Consider the following 9,832-nt stretch of genomic DNA (forward strand, 5'->3'; position numbering starts at 1 on the left):
ATTTATGTCACTTTACTGGTCGTGTTTTCAAAAAGATTCCTAGACCTTTAAAAAAGCGTCTAAAAAGGCATATTTAAATTTTTTGCTTGTTTTCTTGATTATTTTGCTATTTATGTGTTACTCAATATATATTCAAACCCTGTCTTAGGAAGTTAAAAAGATGAGATAACAAGGTCTTCAAAAATTGTTCATCGGCGAATTGTTTGTGCCCCATAGGTGCTATATGATGAGTCTTTTCATATACGACCCAGGGTCAGCCAGTAAAGAGGTGCCATGTTTCAGTATTTGGAAAAGCATAGCCATTTGAAGGATAAAATCATTGCCACATTCAAAATGGATATGATGGGGAAAGTTAAAGCTGCCACCATCAACCTATTTGTTTCTGAGTTAAAGGGACAGGAAGTCGTATAGTTCTAATGCAGGGACGGTGCACTAAAGAATTGGTCAACTGATTTAAACTTGTGACCTTTCTATGCTGTGCATTACATGTGGTTGCTCACATATTCTCTTTAATTAAAATTTGGTTTCTAGAATGTGGATGGTGACATATAATAATATGAGAAAGGTATAAGAGTAGATGGAAAACACAGTCCCTACCAATTGCCAGCAATCTGTCTCTATTTCTTTCTAACTTGTGCAAAATCCTTAAACACCATAAATGTCAAAACACTTCTTTCCATTCCTAAATAAAACCGATGCCATGTCTTCCTCTCCTGTTCTGTTTATGGTAATAAAGGCTGACTGAAAATTAAACCAAAGAGTTAAGAATAAAAGCGATCCAAGCTCACTCAATTGAGGTCTTACGATGCTAAAGCAGTGTTGTATCGGAGCCCCTTTAACCAGGGAGCCAATGGTTAAATTGTTAATGTCCTGAAATCAACCATGTTGGGAGTATTTATACCACATATGTCAGCAAATATTACTAATTAGGGCTTGTTTTCCCCCTAGAAAGACAGTTTACCAGCATACCATTGGCCAAAAGTGTTGTGAGACACTGTAGCGTATATATCGCATGCACACACACATATATGCATACACACACTGTCTTAGAGGAGCTCCGGAACTTAATTCCCACCCTGGCTCCATCACTTACTAGCTGTATGCCCTTGAGCAGTTAACTTGTCTTCTCTGTGCCTGAGTTTTCTCTTCTGTAAAATGGGAATGTGGGTCATAACAGTACCTACGTTACCAGATGGTTGTGGAGATCTGCCTAAAGTATTTAGAACAGGGTCCCACACAGAAGGTGCTCAGTAAATGGCGGCTGATATCATTGCTGTTATCTAGCCTGAAGCAAGAAATCAGACTTTAAATAATATTTTGAGCAACTGTACCTGATACATCACGTATCTTACTGGCCACCATTTGCATCGTATCGAGCCCCTAGGCCTCTGACTCACTGCATTTACTCAGTACTGCTACTGGAAAACCACGCGTGAATATGCAGTTACTTGTGCCCATTATTCTCTGCCTGGGACCACAAAGGTGGCATTTATGCCCACCTACACACTCACCTTCCTTTTCCCACTGCATCTTCCCTGCAAGGAAAAAACCCAAGGCAGGAAGGGTATCAGTGAAATGTGTTCCTGAGCCTACTTAGTTATGTGTGAAATGTTGCTTGTGGGTGATTAATTTATTTCTTAATTACTGTCTGTTACTCAAAGAATGTCTTCTCACAACCCTCCTAACGTATAATAATACAAGTCAAGATGATAAACATGTGCTTATTTCCTCTCCCTCTACTGCTCTAAAATTACTTTTAAAGAGAAGAAGATAAAATAAGTCCACAATATCAAAGGGAATGCAAGGTGATCAGTGGAAGACTTCCAAAAAAAATTCAGAAGATGGAAGAAAAATGTCAAAAAAGAGTGAAGGACGTTTTACCGAGAACTGGTGAAGAAGATCTGCTCATACAACTCTGAGAAGATTAAGAGTTCAAATGTCAGTAATAATACAGTAAACTAGCGAAATATAGAGTTAAAAACAAGAAAATATATATAGGAATCCCCCCTACTCTCTGCCACACGCACACACACACAGAGGCTGCACACTTTGGATAAACTTGGAGAAGGAGCTAGGGAAGCTAGCTCAGAGAGTTCCTTTTCTCAAACAAGGCACTCTGCATGCAGCAATTAACACCGTCAGCTCCTAGCTAGCTCATCCTACAATAAGGACTGCCAATTGCCAAGCCCTGCCCATGTTCACAGAGCACAGATTGGACTTTCTGACAGTTGCCTTATTCTTAAATATTAGATGGTAATCTAGGATTGCTGGATAGTTGAAAAAAGTCTACAAAATGAAAGCCATTTTCTTAATGTAGGAGGAATCATACATACCAGAATGAAGCAGGAGGAAAGAGAAATAACTTGGGGACACAAGACAACAGTAAAAGAGAAAGTGCAAGAAGTATTTTCAGTGAGATTTTAAAATATAATATCCTTCAAATAAGAACAGGATAGTATGAAAAAGGAGCAAGGTAGAGGAAAGAAAATCTTCAACAAAAAAGATCAAACAAAAAAAAATAGGGCAAATGAATTTCTCAATATAAATAGATACATTTCCCACAGTTCAAAGTGTTCACTGATTTTGCTTCAGAGAGAAATAAAAAAGACACATGTTCAGACATTGTGAAATTTCTAAACTGTTGGATAAAAGTTTCTAAAAACTCCCAAAGGGAAGGAACATGTTGACATACAGGGAATGAGAATCAGACTAGTGCCAGACCTTTCACCTACAAAGCACTGGATGCTGGAAAACGATGAAGCAACCAACACCTTCCTTTTTTTTTTTTTTTTTTTTTCAGGAAAAATTAAAATGATCAACATTAAACAATTATCAAGCAAGAGTAAGGGCTAAAATAAAGATCTCTAGAAACAGGTACGATTCAGAAAGTTTACTTTCCACCCATCCTGTCTCTACGAAGTTATTTCAGGATATCCTCCAACAGAATGAGCGCAACATTTGGGAGGGAGATGTGGGTCCAAGCAAACAACGGTTTCCAGTCTGAGAGCTTAGTGACGGTAGTTGTACAGCAGACCTGGCATGCTGACTGCATTTGAAAAAACTATGAGGCTAGAATAAAGTTGATTAGAAAAAGTGAGATAAAAAGCAAGAGAGGAGGAGGGGAGAGAAGGAGGAGAAAGTGAAAGAAGAGAGAGAGAGAGAGAGAAGCAGGTAGAGAAGAAAGAAGGAAGGATGTGGAAGAGAGAGAAAGGGAGGGAGGGAGGGAGGGAGGGAGGAAATTAAGAGAAAGAAAAACTTCACGAGAAAAAGTACCTGGGAGTATCATAATACATAGAGGATATTTCCTGGCTCTACAGGTTATAATAATTGGAACCTTCAGATAGGCTATGGGTAGGAGAAAAGAGAGACCATACACTTTATGCCCTCCAAGTTCTCGACTGATTTTGTCAAGGATCTGGAAGTTGAGCTCAGGTGGGTGACTGATGACGCTTCCTTTCATCCCTAACAGGCACTCTCCACACTCTCCACACAAAATAAGATTGTGTCTCATGCGAGAAGCTTAATTTTGTTCTCTGCTGAAGCCCTTTCATATTCAGGACTTATATTACCATTTAGGAAGAAATGCCACATCTCTGAATGTGGTAAAAAGCAGAATCACTGCCCAAATGCCTTAAGCAGCACGTCTGCTTCCTATTTCACTGAATCCCCACATAACTATATCAATAGAACAAGGTAAGCACTGTTAATGATTTTCAACTATTAGAAGCATGGTTTAAGCTTTAGCTCTTCCACAACACACACACACACACACACACACACACTAACACACCTTGAATGAACTTGTGGGCAGAGCTAGAGAAGCTAGTGTTAAGGTTGCAATCATCATTTCAAGTACTGGAATCCAACACAAAACTTAATCTGGTTAAAGACCAGACTGTAACTGTATACTTGTAGACATGTGTAACAGTAAACTTTAAATATAAATGATAGAAGGCGGGAGGGGGAAACGGGAAGAAAGATCACATAAAGGAGAGGGAGATATTTGTAATATTTTGTAATATTTTCATCTTACAAAGGGGAAAATCAGGAAATGAAACGAGAAACAAAGGTATAGGTGTTTACAGGTAAGCAAGAAACAAAATATATCACTACAGTGATTTAGCTACAGTGAGAGGCATACGTAAAATCTTTATCATCTAAACTTGATTGATCAGAGAGGAAGCATAAAAGCACCACTCCCCCTTAATGATGTGGAGCTTATCAGCAGGGGTTTCTTATGAGGAGAGCAGATAGGAGATAAGAAGGTCACTGATGCTTCCATGATGAGCCTTTCTCTTCTAGAATTCTTAAAAATTTATACATATATATATAATACATCAAAGCTTGTTAAAACTCACTTTATTAATATAAAACATGGTTCATAGGATCTGAGTTTCCTATGTGAAATCCACATTTGAGATCCCTGAGTCTAACTTTGTATTTTGTAGCTGAGTAAGCTGAGACAGAGAGAGGTGACTCGTAACTTAGAGAGAAGGCCAAATAACTAGTTAGTGTCAAGAACATGTCACTCGTCTCTGCCTCTGTCAATCAGGTTTATCCAAACAAGGGTGTAACCACTACAGTTAATTCTATTCTTCAAGAAGCTGCTGTTTAATTATTTTTCCTTCTTCAGCAAGAGCAGAGTCTGGAAGGTTCTCAAATCCTAGATCACCCATCATGCTCAATAACCCCAAATATATTCATGTAATTCTAAAGAAACTAGATCACATGTAAATGATAATCTCAAGAAACTATATGCTTTAACGAAGTATATTTTGTCCAACACTCCATGTCCTTTTTAAATTACTAGGTGTCTTAGTTTGGGCTGCTAGAATGAAAAACCCTAGGCTGGGTGGCCTAAACGACAGACATTAATTTCTCACAGTTCTGGAGGCCGGAAGAGCGAGATGAAGATGCTGGCAGGTCACTTACCTGGTGAGGGCCTCTTCCTGGTTTGCAGATGGCTGTCCCCTCATTGTGTCCTCACCTGGCAGACAGACAACTCTTATAAGGGCGTCTCACTCTGAAAGGGCTCCACCTTTATGACCTCATCTAACCCTAATCACCTTCCAGAGGTCCGACCTCCTAATACCACCAAATTGGGAACTGGATTTCACTAGGTGAATTTGGAAACAGTGGGGAGACAAACGTTCAGTCCCTAACACTACGCTTCTAAAAATTTAACTTGCACACAAAATTTCAGATATGGGGGATAAATTCACCGAATCCATGATTCTGATATTCTGAAGCACAGAGGACAAATCCCATATTTTGAGTTGTGGCTACTGAGCCTAAGGGCATTTCGTAAGGGTTATTATACCCAGGGTAATATTTTTTAAATATATGTATCTTGTAAGAAAATTTGTTTGAATTATCGGATACCCTTGACTGTTAAAATAACATGCAAAAAGCATGATAATACCTACCTCTTCCCCTAGATTTGGTTCATTTTATAAAAACATTTCAGTGGATGTAGCTTATCCAGTTGCCTCATTCAACCAGATGTTGGTATTGGAAAAGAACCACTAGTTGATATCATTCAATAAGATTCTCTAGCAGTCTATTGCCAACAAGATAATCCCCTGTTCAGTGGAGCATTTTGAAGCCAAATTACACAAGTCACCTAGAGTTCCTACGGCAGACTTATAAAATGGAGGGAAAGGAAGTCCCTGATATCACGGGTGGGTATAAAAAGCAGGAAGGGCAGAAACACACAGTTATCTGATCGTCTACAATTGCATGGAGACGCCCCTCCACCCGCACCCCCACGCCTCCCCTGGAGGGTCCACAGTGTTCTCAGAGGGAACAGTCACTGAAAGAAGATGCAAACAGGCTGTGCGGTGAGACCCTAACTGGCTGTAGCAGAGTTTAGGCCGAACTAGGCTCTCTGAATTAATTCGAATCTCTACTTGTTCGGCTTGGAGACCGGCCAACTCTGCCAGGGCGGTCCCAGCTTCAGAGGTCTCCGTAAGGATGGTTGAGGCCTTTGCAGGTTCTGCGTCGACCCCAGTCCTGCCTCCTTCCTCGTCCTCCCTGGGAGCTGTGTTTGGGCTGCCTTCTTGGGATGCACACACATGTTCACGTGTGTTAGCACCCTGCCAGGCCTGCGGAGACCTTTCCACTACTTGCCCGGCCACAGACATTGGAGCTTCTGATCCCTGTTAAGGATCAGAAGAATTAGAAGAATTGTAATGGCTTCTTTCCATGACTTGTTTGTACGTTACCCTTTGTCGACTTAAAAAAAATAAAACCTAGGGCTTCCCTGGTGGCGCAGTGGTTGCGAGTCCGCCTGCCGATGCAGGAGACACGGGTTCGTGCTCCAGTCCGGGAAGATCCCACATGCCGCGGAGCGGCTGGGCCCGTGAGCCATGGCCGCTGAGCCTGCGCGTCCGGAGCCTGTGCTCCGCAAAGGGAGAGACCACAACAGTGAGAGGCCCGCGTACCGCAAAAATAAATAAATAAATAAAACCTAAAAAATGTACTACGAGAAGGCTGTGTGTTTATTCACTGTCTTACTGAGGCCCACAGCCCGGGAGGCAGCCTCTCAGCTCCGAAGCGGGGAGCCAGCATATATGTGATTTTGGTAAAGGGGGTGCGTGCAAGCCAGCACTCATCTTGGTGGAAGGTTGCCGCTGGTCACGAGGAACGGACATCTTAGTTGATGGTTTTAGTGCTTTTCTAAGCATGGGAAGGATCCGGGTTTGTAAAATATTTCTCCTAAAAATATCTAACTTTCTGAAGGCCTGACCTACCAGTTTTCCCAGAGCACAGAGGGCCTCATTCCTGACCTCCGCCCTGAACTCCTTTCAAGTTGTGTTAAAGACCAGCAGCTGCAGCCAGTGGTGAATGACTCGATCCTTGTAGAGCCCGACGGTGAGCCGCATTCGTTAGTTGGCAGCTTTGAGAGACTACACCTGAGCTACCAGCTGCAGACAAGACACAAAGGTTCCGAGCAGAGGTGACTGCGGAACCCCACTTAGAAGGAGGGACAGGAGCCCAGTGGAGAATGGAGGCTCAGGCCCTTCTTGTAACCGAGTTTGCATAGCGAGCACGTGCGTTTTCGTTTTTATGCGGGTCTCCTTTGGGGGCTGCTGGAGAACAGGAGGGGGCTTCCTGCCAAACTCACCCTCGGGTACTGACCCTGGCTCACACTCTGCCCTGGGTGCTTAGGGTCTTCACCTCTGAACCGTGGGTTTCCACAACAGAACCCCAGAGGGCAAACTGGAGACTGGCCACTTTCAGTCCCCAAACCAACACCATCAGCGGGATCTCGGAGCTCATTAAAAGTGCAGGTTCTCAGGCCCCACCCCAGACCTACTAACGCAGAATCCGCATTTTCACAAGACCCTCACTGACACGTATGACTTTGGGATTTAGCAGCACCGAGCCGGAGGGCGCCAAGCCTCCTTCCAGAGGAGCCAGGCTGGTGAATCAGAAAGAACGCACGCTGGCATTTGGTAGCCCTAAGCTGGAATTTTTTTCTGCCACCACGTTACCTATGTGCCACTGGAGAAATTCCTTGACTTGCCTGAGCCTTTTCCACATCTGTCATGTTGGGTCTCTTACTGTACGTGCTGTTTACAAATCGTGAAGCGCGCACCACCGCGCCTGGCGTACGACAGGAATGAGTGTCTTTTAATCCCTCTCCCTTGCCCGCTCTCTCCTGCAGAACCAATGTTCTGGGATTCTGCAGGTCTCGATTCCTGTCATAGACCTCACTTCCTACTGCCATTGCCTCCAACTTAAGAAAATAAACATAAATGATCAAATCTTACAAAGGTAACATCATATACTAAGAACTAATAGCTATCCGTGGCAGCAAATGGAATTACTCCAGGCTTTGACATGCAATAGCCCTTAGAAATAAACAAACTGGCATCTTCCTCTCCTAGTGTCAGTTCAGCTAGAAACAAATCAAGCTAACGTTTCTGTTTTTCAGATTATCAAGGTGATGCTGTTGCTTGGGGGCAAGATGTGCATATCCCTGGAGTGTTGTCTCAAAACGGGGAGACTGTCGACCCAATTACCTATTAAGAGTTTTTAGTCTTTCACAGTAACCCTGAAGAAATCTGTTTACTCTAAAGAGTTGTTAGGGGAGGGAAATGTCTCCCAAGATATCTTTTTAAATGCTGTTCCATTGTATTTTGAGGTGATATGTTTTGTCTTTTACTGAATAGGTTATTATTCAGAAATGCTCACTTATCTTTACACTCTTCATTTTGAATTCAGCTACGCTGTGACTTTTCTGTAAATCTTTTATGAACAAGGTCTCCGGTGGGTCCTCTTTAATTGGTTAAGGATTATCAGCCGAGAACACTGTCAAAACTCTAGACAGTATTTCTTTTTTAAAAAATCACGCACAAAACTTTGCCTGGGATAAGTTGTCTGGATGCAGATAAAAACAAAGCGTGCTCTTTGCCCGCAAATTCTATTTGCACCTGGTGTGTCAAAACAAGGAGGGCTTTCAAGTGCTCCATTAGCAGTCATATTCTTGAACAGCTTTGCTTTTTAAAACTGAATAGTTTGTGCTATGATTCCGACAAAACTGAAAGAAGGAAGGGGATTGTAGGCCTTTGCTTATAAAATATTCTTGTAGCTATTCTTTCATGGTAAACCAACGGGAGGTATCAAATGCAAAAGCCTCTGAAGGGTTTCCTTCTGTCATCTGACAAATCTAGACACAGCAATTTCATTATCCAGCGTGAAGGAATAAACATAAACACACACAGACATCCACCTGCCACATGGACACCGTTTCCTTTTTTTTTTTCCCTGTTAGGTTATTGTCTACCCCAGAGAATTCATGCTTGGCTATGTATTGGCTCAGTTCAAAACCTTCCCGCACCTTCTTCCTTCCTTTCTTACCTGAAACTTGTGAAACATCTTCCCCATCTTTTCCCTGTTCATATCACAACATGCACAAATGTCTCCTAGGCTTTTCTGTGTACACCTTTGGAGAGCCCCAATAACTAAGATGACTATTACTACATTTATAATTAAACGTATTTCTAAATACTGTATTTGGAACTTCCCTGGCGGTCCAGTGGTTAAGACTCTGTGCTTCCACTTCAGGGGGCCCGGGTTCGAGCCCGGGTGAGGGAACTAAGATCTCGCGTGCCGCAAGGCACGGCCAGAAAACGAAAACAAAACATAATAAGTAAATTAAATAAATAAATACTGTATTAAACTTAGAAGTGGTACTGCAGTCAATGTTAGTATGTTTAATTCTAAATTTTCTATGCTAATCATACTTATGCATTAACTGAGCTATTTTACATCACTTTTTAAATCATTTAAAAATAAAACTGAAAAAAATAATAAAATAAAAATAAAACTGGATCACTAAGCATTAGAGAAATGCAGATCAAAACTACAGTGAGGTACCACCTCACGCCAGTCAGAATGGCCATCATTAAAAGGTCGACAAGGGGCTTCCCTGGTGGCGCAGTGGTTGAGAGTCCGCCTGCCGATGCAGGGGACACGGGTTCGTGCCCCGGTCCGGGAGGATCCCACATGCCGCGGAGCGGCTGGGCCCGTGAGCCATGGCCGCTGAGCCTGCGCGTCCGGAGCCTGTGCTCTGCAGCGGGAGAGGCCCGCGTACCGCAAAAAAAAAAAAAAAAAAAAAAAAAGGTCGACAAATAACAAACGCTGGAGAGAGTGTGGAGCATGTAAGTTGGTGCAGCCACTGTGGAAAAAAGTATGGAGGTTCCTCAGAAAACTAAAAATAGAATGACCATATGATGCAGCAAGCCTACTCCTGGGCATATGCCTGGGCAAAACTATAGTTTAAAAAGATCCACGCACCCCTATGTTCACGGCAGCATGGTCACAA

Source organism: Kogia breviceps, chromosome 20 (genome assembly GCF_026419965.1).
Source record: "Kogia breviceps isolate mKogBre1 chromosome 20, mKogBre1 haplotype 1, whole genome shotgun sequence".
Classification (NCBI taxonomy): domain Eukaryota; kingdom Metazoa; phylum Chordata; class Mammalia; order Artiodactyla; family Physeteridae; genus Kogia; species Kogia breviceps.